We start from the raw sequence: 12,441 nt of genomic DNA, 5'->3' as shown, positions 1-12,441 counted from the left end.
GAAGCCTGTCTTGGAGAATTTTGAGCATTACTTTACTAGCGTGTGAGATGAGTGCAATTGTGCGGTAGTTTGAGCATTCTTTGGCATTGCCTTTCTTTGGGATTGGAATGAAAACTGACCTTTTCCAGTCCTGTGGCCACTGCTGAGTTTTCCAAATTTGCTGGCATACTGAGTGCAGCATGTTCAAAGCATCATCTTTCAGGATTTGAAATAGCTCTACTGGAATTCCATCACCTCCACTAGCTTTGTTCGTAGTGATGCTTTCTAAGGGCCACTTGAATTCGCATTCCAGGATGTCTGGCTCTAGATGAGTGATCACACCATTGTGATTATCTTGGTCATGAAGATCTTTTTTGTATAGTTCTTCTGTGTACTCTTGCCACCTCTTCTTAATATCTTCTGCTTCTGTTAGGTCCATACCATTTCTGTCCTTTATCGAGCCCATCTTTGCATGAAATGTTCCCTTGGTAGCTCTAATTTTCTTGAAGAGATCTCTAGTCTTTCCCATTCTGTTCTTTTCCTCTATTTCTTTGCATTGATCGCTGAAGAAGGCTTTCTTATCTCTTCTTGCTATTCTTTGGAATTCTGCATTCAGATGCTTATATCTTTCCTTTTCTCTTTTGCTTTTGGCTTCTCTTCTTTTCACGGCTATTTGTAAGGCCTCCTCAGACAGCCATTTTGCTTTTTTGCATTTCTTTTCCATGGGGATGGTCTTGATCCCTGTCTCCTGTACAATGTCACAAACCTCCATCCATAGTTCATCAGGCACTCTATCTATCAGATCTAGGCCCTTAAATCTATTTCTCACTTCCACTGTATAATGATAAGGGATTTGATTTAGGTCATACCTGAATGGTCTAGTGGTTTTCCCTACTTTCTTCAATTTCAGTCTGAATTTGGCAATAAGGAGTTCATGGTCTGAGCCACAGTCAGCGCCTGGTCTTGTTTTTGTTGACTGTATAGAGCTTCTCCATCTTTGGCTGCAAAAAATATAATCAATCTGATTTCGGTGTTGACCATCTGGTGATGTCCATGTGTAGAGTCTTCTCTCGTGTTGTTGGAAAAGGGTGTTTGCTATGACCAGTGCATTTTCTTGGCAAAACTATTAGTCTTTGCCCTGCTTCATTCCATATTCCAAGGCCAAATTTGCCTGTTACTCCAGGTGTTTCTTGACTTCCTACTTTTGCATTCCAGTCCCCTATAATGAAAAGGACATCTTTTTTGGGTGTTAGTTCTAAAAGGTCTTGTAGGTCTTCATAGAACCGTTCAACTTCTTCAGCGTTACTGGTTGGGGCATAGACTTGGATCACTGTGATACTGAATGGTTTGCCTTGGAGACGAACAGAGATCATTCTGTTGTTTTTGAGATTGCATCCAAGTACTGCATTTTGGACTCTACTGTTGACCATGATAGCTACTTCATTTCTTCTGAGGGATTCCTGCCTACAGTAGTAGATATAATGGTCATCTGAGTTAAATTCACTCATTCCAGTCCATTTTAGTTTGCTGATTCCTAGAATGTTGATGTTCACTCTTGCCATCTCCTGTTTGACCACTTCCAATTTGGGCCTTGATTCATGGACCTGACATTCCAGGTTCCTATGCAATATTGCTCTTTACAGCATTGGACCTTGCTTCTATCACCAGTCACGTCCACAGCTGGGTATTGTGTTTGCTTTGGCTCCATCCCTTCATTCTTTCTGGAGTTATTTCTCCACTGATCTCCAGTAGCATATTGGGCACCTACTGACCTGGGGAGTACCTCTTTCAGTATCCTATTGCTTTCCTTGGAACTCTACAATCAACTGGTATATCTTTTCTTTTCCCTTTCACCTTTAGCTTCTCTTCTTTTCTCAACTATTTGTAAGGCCTCCTCAGACAACCATTTTGCCTTTTTACATTTCTTTTTCTTGGGAATGTTCTTGATCACTGTCTCCTGTACAATGTCACGAACCTCTGTCCATAGGATGATGGTATGACTGTGTAATTCTTCCCTCCTCATCTCACCTTCCTACCAGATGCAGAGTCTCAGCACCAGGGCTGCAATTGTAGGTGCCAAAAACAAGGATAGTTCCTAAGAAGAAATTCTAGCCCTTAAACCTTAATGTCAGTATTCCCAAGGACTTGGGACTTGGTAGGGTGAGTCATGGCATCTTCTCATCTGGTAAAATGGAGGCTGGCAGGGAATACTGTTGGGTTGCTTGGTCACTCAGATAGGTATTTTTGTATTTATGCAACCCTACACTGCATCAATGCACTGGTATGGAGGCACCTGCTAGTACTGCTGCTGTCAATCTGGACCAGGATAGGGTCAAACCTAACATTTTTCCCAAAGGACCAAAAGTTTGGGCAAGAATAAGTGACAAATGGAGAGAAGAAAAAGTAATAGCTAAGGATAAAAGTACAAATAAATGGATTATGTAATAAGGGGAATCCAATATTATATTGATGCTCTGTGAGAGGCTTAGAGCAAGAGATGATATTGTCTCTTAGCTCAGTTACACCAGATACCACAAGGGATGAAGCCATATGTTGCTGAAACAACTTCCTGCTTTTGGCGCCTGGCATCATCAAATGGAATTCTGCAAATCTGAGTGCCATTGTTCTGGGAGACAATTTAGTCATATGACATGATGATGGACTATATGGTTGCTAACTCAGTGGGACCCTGGTAATATGCCAGCATCTTCTGACTCACGATATGGTGTTAACACTGGCCTTGCTGGTAAGATTCAATTACATTATGTAGGTCTTTTGATAATACTGATATTAATAAATAAATGTATCCGAAGATTTAGTTAAAGCCTCCTCAGGACACAATAAAATGATCAGCTAGAGAAAGCACTCAATTTTGCTAACCCTCAACTAGACTCTATGCTAAACAGTTCTGCACAAGTTTATCATATGGTACAAATAACAGATCAAAGGGGGAAAACAAGTAATTAACATAGTAGTACAAAAATATGAAGACTATCTAATATGGCCTTATTAGATGAATTACTGGTTTCTTTGAATTTATCCCTACTGAGCTCCTTTAAATGACAGACATACTCACACTAGAATTATTGCTCTGTTCATTATATAAATGTTACACTAAATCTAAGCACCCCACCCCGCCAAATATGACCATTTTGTTGTAAAAAAGCCTTGGCTAAAGGCCAGGAAGTGGCCTGTGCAGTGAAGAACTAATCCTATCCAAAGAGATGTCTGGCTTTTGCTGCAGCTACTGGTAGGTGACCTCTAGGACCTTGGAACATTATACCCAATAGGGCATCTTTCTCTGGGGCCTTGGGCAACCAAACAGATTAACAATGTAATTCATGATGATGTAATTTGTTTGGTCCATGCAATATCACTTTTATCTTTGAAAGGGACTGGAAAGTATCGTCTCAACTGCAGGAGAGGGCTGAAGACGAAAGGTCAGTCGTATAGGCAATATTGATTGAGCAGTCCCCAAAACTCTGGAAACCAAACGCTCAGGTGAGTTTCTGTGATTGGCAGTACTCCACTTGTACTGTCCCATGGACGCCCGGGAAGTAATGCAATCCTCACTTCACAAGGAGAAGAGGACAGAAGCCCTGGGTTTGGTACTTCTCCTGAGAGCTGCCCTGTGCATTTCTTTCTCCCAGCTGATTTTACTCTATACCCTTTCCATGTGTTAAACTGGAACTTTAAGTAGAAGAGCTTTCAGTGAGTTTTCTGAATCTTTCTTAAAAATTATCAAAATTGAAAGTGGTTTTGGGAACCCCCCAAACTGTAATTGGTGCCAGAAGTAAGGGTGGTCTTTTGAGACTGGTCCCTTTAAGTTGTGAAGTTGGCCCAGATTCCTTCCAGTTACTGAAATACTAAAGGCACTGTAATACAATGACTATCTTTAAGTAAAATGATCTCTATAATGGCTGACATCCCAACTTCACCTACAACTCTAGTCTGACAATTTCTAACTATAAAACTATCTATTCTTTAGTATTTTAAGGTATTATACAAATAACTCCTTCATTAGTAGTATCAAAAATTCTAGTTTTCAAATGAGACTCAGACCTGTAGGAGACTGAAGGGAGTTTTTTATTAGCCTTGGGCTTCAAAGTATTTCTATTTCATTATAAAAGTATAATGATTTTACATATACCAAGAGAATAACTGACAAATCATACTACATATCCATGCTGAAAAGAGAAGAAATCTGCCTGAAGCCCTGGTGGAGGCCTGTACATACCTATCCTTCATAAAATCTTAAGGGATAAGGGATGAAAAAACTTTTTTGAAACTGAATTCTGTGTATTTCCCTCAAAAAATTCTATAAAAATAGGTATGACCCATTTCTTGTATTATATCAGTACACTTTACCCTAGAGTTAACCATATTACATAAAACAGTATTAACATTACTAGGTGAGGTTTATAAAAACTCTAGTCATGAATCTTGAATACTGAATAAATTCCATGAGGAAAAAGAAGTGATGAAGAAATCCATGAAAAATAAGTGAATTATTTTTTGCCTCTTGTTTTATTTTTGGACTAGAGTAAGGACAGAGTACTTCAAAAAGTACTTTCCACCCTAGGATTTGTTGAAGCCAGTACTTAATATTTAAGACAAACACAGGAAAGCACACACACTCCACTAGGTTCCACAAAACCAATCTAATTTGACTTCAGAGACGGAGTTTATCCAACTTTTTTTGGAGTTTATCCAAAAAGTTGGTGTGCCCGAGCCCTTAGGATTCTTGTCTGATAAGAAATATGAGCATTTTTACATGAATAAGCTGTAAACCAAGTAAAACAAGTAAAGGCAAGCATGAAAAACACGAAAACATAGCAACAACTGCTGCTCATTGGTTATTTTTTCCTGATTTAGGTTCTCCATCTTTAATTATAAGTTCTATCTCATGATTCTTTACTCATACAAATATTCTGCCACTGTTTTATTGCATGCACTTTAAACTACCTAAATCCATTGTGGAATGATAGGAGAAAGAAAAGGAATGAATAAACATGTAGATAAATTACTACACTATGAAGAAACACTATCCAGTGGACATAACACAATGACTGATTTGACTATTTTTTAAGTTTATGTATAGTCTAAATACTAGATGCAATAGTAACTGTTCCTAAAATATGATTTGACAATGGGAATGCGGGAATGCTATATTGCAAAAACCAACTAACCCATATCCGTAAGAAGACTTTGAAACAAACACAAGATTTCCTGTCTAGAGGAAGGAAACCTCCAGAGATACATAATTAAACATATCTATTAAACACAATAAGGAAAACATCATAGTCTCTACCTCCAGAAGCTTAAAAACTATGGAGAAAAAGTATTAGTCACTTCCAATCATGTTCAACTCTTTGCGACCCCTATAGACTGTAGTCTACCAGGCTCCTCTGTCCATGGAATTCTCCAGGCAAGCATAGTGGAGTGGGTTGCCATAAGGCAAATATAAAAGTAAATAATTTGATCAGTACACTATTCTATACTTTAACAAAGCATACAACACAAATTACCAACTGATCATTCATTACATGTACTGTTTATATTAGCTCATTTGCATCTGTATATATAGTTCCTTTGGGCTTTCCTGGTGGTTGAGTGGTAAAGAATCTGACTGCTGACACAGGAGACACAGGTTTGATCTCTGATCTGGCAAGACCCACTGGAGAAGGAAATGGCAACCCGATCCACTATTCTTGCCTGGACCTCACTAGGGACAGAGGAACCTTGTGTGCCACAGTCAATGAGGTCACAAAAGAGGTGGATATGATTAAACGAATGAACAACAACAACAGATCTTTTATATTATCTATTTCACTGAGAGGATTCATTCATCTCAAATGTGTCTTCCTTTACTTCATACTGTTTCCACCATGGAATTGCTTTTGCAACTTTGTCAAAATCAGCTAGGAGTGATTGGTGTCAGTCTATGACTGGGTTCTCTATTCTATCTTCTGATCTATGTGCTTATTCCTCCACCATTACCAGAGTCTTGCTTAAGACAACAATACAGTATGTCTTAATATCAGCTACAGTGATTCTTCTTACTTCATTCTCCTTTTTCAAAACCATTTTAGCTATTTTTGTTCTGTGGCCTTTCCATATACATTTTAAAATAAGCTTGGTTTTATCCTTAAAAAAAATCTTCACTAAATTTTATATTATATTTCATGCTCCAAAATGGACAAGAAGCTTGTCTTCAGTGTCAGAACTGTATGCTATACTTACTTAAAATTTCACACATAAATCAGTTCAGTTCAGTCACTCAGTCGTATCCGACTCTTTGCGACCCCATGAATCGCAGCACGCCAGGCCTCCCTATCCATCACCATCTCCCGGAGTTCACACAGACTCACGTCCATCGAGTCCGTGATGCCATCCAGCCATCTCATCCTCGGTCGTCCCCTTCTCCTCCCGCCCCCAATCTCTCCCAGCATCAGAGTCTTTTCCAATGAGTCAACTCTTCTCATGAGGTGGCCAAAGTACTGGAGCTTCAGCTTTAGCATCATTCCTTCCAAAGAACACCCAGGGTTGATCTCCTTCAGAATGGACTAGTTGGATCTCCTTGCAGTCCAAGGGACCCTCAAGAGTCTTCTCCAAAACCACAGTTCAAACGCATCAATTCTTCGGTGCTCAGCCTTCTTCACAGTCCAACTCTCACATCCATACATGACCACAGGAAAAACTATAGCCTTGACTAGACGGACCTTAGTCGGCAAAGTAATGTCTCTGCTTTTCAATATGCTATCTAGGTTGGTCATAACTTTTCTTCCAAGGAGTAAGCGTCTTTTAATTTCATGGCTGCAGTCACCATCTACAGTGATTTTGGAGCCCCCAAAAATAAAGTCTGACACTGTTTCCACTGTTTCCCCATCTATTTCCAATGAAGTGATGGGACCGGATGCCATGATCTTCGTTTTCTGAATGTTGAGCTTTAAGCCAACTTTTTCACTCTCCTCTTTCACTTTCATCAAGAGGCTTTTTAGCTCCTCTTCACTTTCTGCCATAAGGGTAGTGTCATCTGCATATCCGAGGTTATTGATATTTCTCCCAGCAATCTTGATTCCAGCTTGTGTTCTTCCAGCCCAGCGTTTCTCATGATGTACTCTGCATAGAAGTTAAAGAAGCAGGGTGACAATATACAGCCTTGACGTACTCCTTTTCCTATTTGGAACCAGTCTGCTGTCCAGTTCTAACTGTTGCTTCCTGACCTGCATACAGATTTCTCAAGAGGCAGGTTAGGTGGTCTGGTATTCCCATCTCTTTCAGAATTTTCCACAGTTTTTTGTGATCCACACAGTCAAAGGCTTTGCCATAGTCAATAAAGCAGAAATAGATGTTTTTCTGGAACTCTCTTGCTTTTTCCATGATCCAGCGTATGTTGGCAATTTGATCTCTGGTTCCTCTGCCTTTTCTAAAACCAGCTTGAACATCAGGGAGTTCACGGTTCACATATTGCTGAAGTCTGGCTTGGAGAATTTTGAGCATTACTTTACGAGCGTGTGAGATGAGTGCAATTGTGCAGTAGTTTGAGCATTCTTTGGCATTGCCTTTCTTTGGGATTGGAATGAAAACTGACCTTTTCCAGTCCTGTGGCCACTGCTGAGTTTTCCAAATTTGCTGGCATATTGAGTGCAGCACTTTCACAGCATCATCTTTCAGGATTTGAAACAGCTCAACTGGAATTCCATCACCTCCACTAGCTTTGATCGTAGTGATGCTTTCTAAGGCCCACTTGACATTACATTCCAAGATGTCTGGCTCTAGATTAGTGATCACATCATCATGATTATCTGGGTTGTGAAGATCTTTTTTGTACAGTTCTTCTGTGTATTCTTGCCACCTCTTAATATCTTCTGCTTCTGTTAGGTCCACACCATTTCTGTCCTTTATCGAGCCCATCTTTGTATGAAATGTTCCCTTGGCAGCTCTAATTTTCTTGAAGAGATCTCTAGTCTTTCCCATTCTGTTCTTTTCCTCTATTTCTTTTTTTGTTTGTTTTTGTTTTCCTCTATTTCTTTACACTGATTGCTGAGGAAGGCTTTCTTATCTCTTCTTGCTATTCTTTGGAACTCTGCATTCAGATGCTTATATCTTTCCTTTTCTCCTTTGCTTTTCGCCTCTCTTCGTTTCACAGCTATTTGTAAGGCCTCCCCAGACAGCCATTTTGCTTTTTTGCATTTCTTTTCCATGGGGATGGTCTTGATCCCTGTCTCCTGTACAATGTCACAAACCTCATTCCATAGTACATCAGGCACTCTATCTATCAGATCTAGACCCTTAAATCTATTTCTCACTTCCACTGTATAATGATAAGGGATTTGATTTAGGTCATACCTGAATGGTCTAGCGGTTTTCCCTACTTTCTTCAATTTCAGTCTGAATTTGGCAATAAGGAGTTCATGGTCTGAGCCACAGTCAGCGCCTGGTCTTGTTTTTGTTGACTGTATAGAGCTTCTCCATCTTTGGCTGCAAAGAATATAATCAATCTGATTTCGGTGTTGACCATCTGGTGATGTTCATGTGTAGAGTCTTCTCTCGTGTTGTTGGAAGAGGGTGTTTGCTATGACCAGTGCATTTTCTTGGCAAAACTCTATTAGTCTTTCCCTGCTTCATTCCGCATCCCAAGGCCAAATTTGCCTGTTACTCCAAGGTATTTCTTGACTTCCTACTTTTGCATTCCAGTCCCCTATAATGAAAAGGACATCTTTTTTAGGTGTTAGTTCTAAAAGATCTTGTAGGTCTTCATAAAACCGTTCAACTTCAGTTTCTTCAGCATTACTGGCTGGGGCATAGACTTGGATCACTTGATATTGAATGGTTTGCCTTGGAGACGAACAGAGATCATTCTGTCGTTTCTGAGACTGCATCCAAGTACTGCATTTCGGACTCTTTTGTTGACCATGATAGCTACTCCATTTCTTCTGAGGGATTCCTGCCCACAGTAGTAGATGTAGTGGTCATCTGAGTTAAATTCATCCATTCCAGTCCATTTTAGTTCGCTGATTCCTAGAATGTCGACGTTCACCCTTGCCATCTCTTGTTTGACCACTTTCAATTTGCCTTGATTCATGGACCTGACATTCCAGGTTCCTATGCAATATTGCTCTTTACAGCATCAGATCTTGCTTCTATCACCAGTCACGTCCACAGCTGGGTATTGTGTTTGCTTTGGCTCCATCCCTTCATTCTTTCTGGAGTTATTTCTCTACTGGTCTCCAGTAGCATATTGGGCACCTAATGACCTGGGGAGTTCTTCTTTTGGTATCCTATCATTTTGCCTTTTCCTACTGTTCATGGGGTTCTCAAGGCAAGAATACTGAAGTGGCTTGCCATTCCCTTCTCCAGTGGACCACATTCTGTCAGGCCTCTCCACCATGACCCGCCCGTCTTGGGTTGCCCCGCAGGCATGGCTTGATTTCATTGAGTTAGACAAGGCTGTGGTCCTAGTGTGATTAGATTGACTAGTTTTAGTACAATGCTATTTGTAAAAGAGGACTCAACAAATATTTCCTCAGTAAACTATTTGCTGAAAACAGTCTATCAAGAAAATGGGAATAACATTTTAAGAAGAGCACTGACATACCTGAACATGTTTACTGCCAAGCAAAAAGACAAGAAGGGAGAGAGAAGAGGTATGGAAGTGGTCATAGGCTGATAAGAGAAAGAGAGAGTATGTGTGTATGTGTACATGTGTGAGATAGTGGGAAAAAGAATATGTAAATTTTGATAACAGAGACACTATAAGCGTTTAGATATTTAACCTAAAGAAGAGATGACTTCAGAAAGCATGACGACTATAAGATATATTATTATCTTTGACTCTGAAGGAAAAACTAGGACCAATGATTAGGAGAAAAAGAAATTCAGCTTACCATAAAGTAAAATTCTATAACATTGGAACTGTCCAATAATGGAATGAATAGGATTCATCTAAGTTGTTATTGCTCAGTAGCTAAGTCATGTCTGACTTTTTGTGACCCAATGGACTGCAGCATGCCAGGCTCCCCATCCTTCACTATCTCTCAGAATCTGCTCAAATTCATGTCCGTGGAGTCAGTGATGCTATCTAACCAACCCAGCCTCTGCAGTCCCCTACTCCTTTTGCCTTCAATCTTTACCAGCATCAGAGTCTTTCCAGTGAGTCCACTATTCACATCAGGTGGCCAAAGTACTGGAGCTTCAACATCAGTCCTTCCAATGAATATTCAGCATTGATTTCCTTTAGCATTGATTGGTTTGATCTCCTTGTTATCCAAGGAACTCTTAAGAGTCTTCTCCAGAACCACAGTACAAAAACATCAATTTTTCAGTACTCGGCCTTCTTTGTGATCCAACTCTCAAATCTGTAAATGACTACTGGAAAAACCATAGCTTTTGACTATATGGGCCTTTGTCAGCAAATGATGTCTCTGTTTTTAATATGCTGTCTAGGTTAGACATAGTTTTCCTTCCAAGGAGAAAGGGTCTTTTAATTTCATGGTTGCAGTCACGGTCTGTGGTGATTTTGAAGCCCAAGGAAAAAAAAAATGTCACTCCTTCCACTTTTTCCCCTTCTATTTGCCAGGAAGTGATGGGACTGGATGCTATGATCTTAGTTTTTTGAACACTGAGTTTAAAGCCAGCTTTTTAACTCTCCTCTTTCATCCTCATCAAGAGGCTCTTTAGTTCTTCTTTGTTTTCTTCCATAAGGGTGGTGTCATCTGCATATCTGAGGTTATTGGTATTTCTCCTGGCAATCTTGATTCCAGCTTGTGATTCATCCAGCCTAGGATTTTGCATGATGTATTCTGTACAGAAGTTAAATAAGAAGGGTGACAATATATAGTGTTGACGTACTCCTTTCCCAATGTGGAACTAGTCCGTTGTTCCAGGTCTGATTCTAACTCTTGCTTCTTGAGCTGTATATAGGTTTCTCAGGAGTCAGGTAACGTGGTGTGTATTAACACCTCTTTAAAAATTTTCCACTGTTTGTTGTGATCCACACAGTTAAAGGCTTTAGAGTGGTCAATGAAACAGAAGTAGATGTTTTTCTGGAATTCTCTTGCTTTCTCTATGATCCATTGAATGCTGGCAATGTGAACTCTGGTTTTCCTGCCTTTTCTAAACCCAGCCTGGTACTCAAGCAGCACTGAGGGTTGAAATGGATTTCAAGCCAGATGTCAATATCAGAAACATAGTTGATACCCAGAATGCTGTGTTGAGAATAATTATAAGACTGCATATATAGTCAGTGGGAAAGGGTCCTATGATCAGTTAAGAATATCTGTCACAACCTGGCAGAAAGGAGGGTAACAGAAATACCTTATACTTACTATCTCTGTATCTGGATGCATTATTTTCAGAAATGATCATTCCTTGTTGAAAATTTAGATGTGAGCCAAGTAAAGTTTCTCTAAACTCCACAAGTCTAAGACTAGAGTTCTTTAAATGTTTGATGAAATGATATCTTAAACTACTTTTAAATGACAGTCCTCAGCCAAAATCTTGGATTACTACTTAAGCAACAAAAAAACACTTTGGGTTCTTATACTATAATTCACTCTGGAGACCACAGTACCATCTTAAAAACTGCATTGTGCTTTACCATTTTTAAAGTGTGTTCATGTTTTAGTTTTCAATAAAATTTGTGATTATCATATCAACCGAGAAAAGCATGTAAATAGGAAAAGTAAAATTGAGATCTGAAAAATACAAAAATTTTTAACCAAAATATTATTTTAATGATGTCCTAAAACTTCATTACTAATTAAATCAATCATCGTAAGATATCCACAACATAAGATACCCACATCAAAATAAACACTGAGGCAGAAAAAATTTTTTTCTTCCCCATTCCTGTTCTTCACAGAGATTACACTTATCACTTGCCACTCAAAAGAAACACCCGTTACTATCTTAGCATAAGTTATCCACAGTGAGGTCACTAGACCAGCAGCAGTATCAGTAGCATCACCTGAGAAGGTGTTAGTTAGTTTAGTTGCCAATCAGGTCCGACTTATGGGGTTGCAAGAGTCGGACACAACTTAGTGACTAAAACTAACTAACTAACTAACACCTTTTCAGGTGATGCTACTGATAACTGCTGCTAGTCTAGAGATGCCAATTCTCCAGCCCCATCCAACCTACTAGATCAGAAACTCTGGAGTTTTAACGGCACTCCACGTGACTCTGATGCATATCCTGAAGTTTTCAAGTTGCTGTCTTAGTAAATGATTGTTCTTTCTAACACGCAAGGATCCCTTTACCTGTCTCTCCTTAGTGACTTTGCTCTCCCACATTTTGCACAACTCAAAAGATTTTCTCATCTGAATGATTAATTCACCAATAACTCTGGGAGGATTTCCTACTTTCTTTCTTTTTAAAATGTGAGGCTGCCTTTTAAACCATCCAATAAGTTTTAACATTTTTTATTACACATAAATTATGAGATGTTTAAATAGAGAT

At 39.4% G+C, this 12,441-nt stretch overlaps 1 protein-coding gene across 14 annotated transcripts in view; it reads right to left on the bottom strand.

Moving 5' to 3' along the window:
- The window catches only part of CDC42BPA (CDC42 binding protein kinase alpha), a 299,246-nt gene that overhangs the window by 164,632 nt on the left and 122,173 nt on the right, over window positions 1-12,441 (bottom strand). The window lies entirely within an intron of this gene.

This window comes from Oryx dammah, unplaced genomic scaffold (genome assembly GCF_014754425.2).
Source record: "Oryx dammah isolate SB20612 unplaced genomic scaffold, SCBI_Odam_1.1 HiC_scaffold_21, whole genome shotgun sequence".
NCBI classification, from domain to species: Eukaryota; Metazoa; Chordata; class Mammalia; order Artiodactyla; family Bovidae; genus Oryx; species Oryx dammah.
Note: the sequence above shows the minus strand (reverse complement) of the source record. Positions and strands in the feature narration are given on the sequence as shown.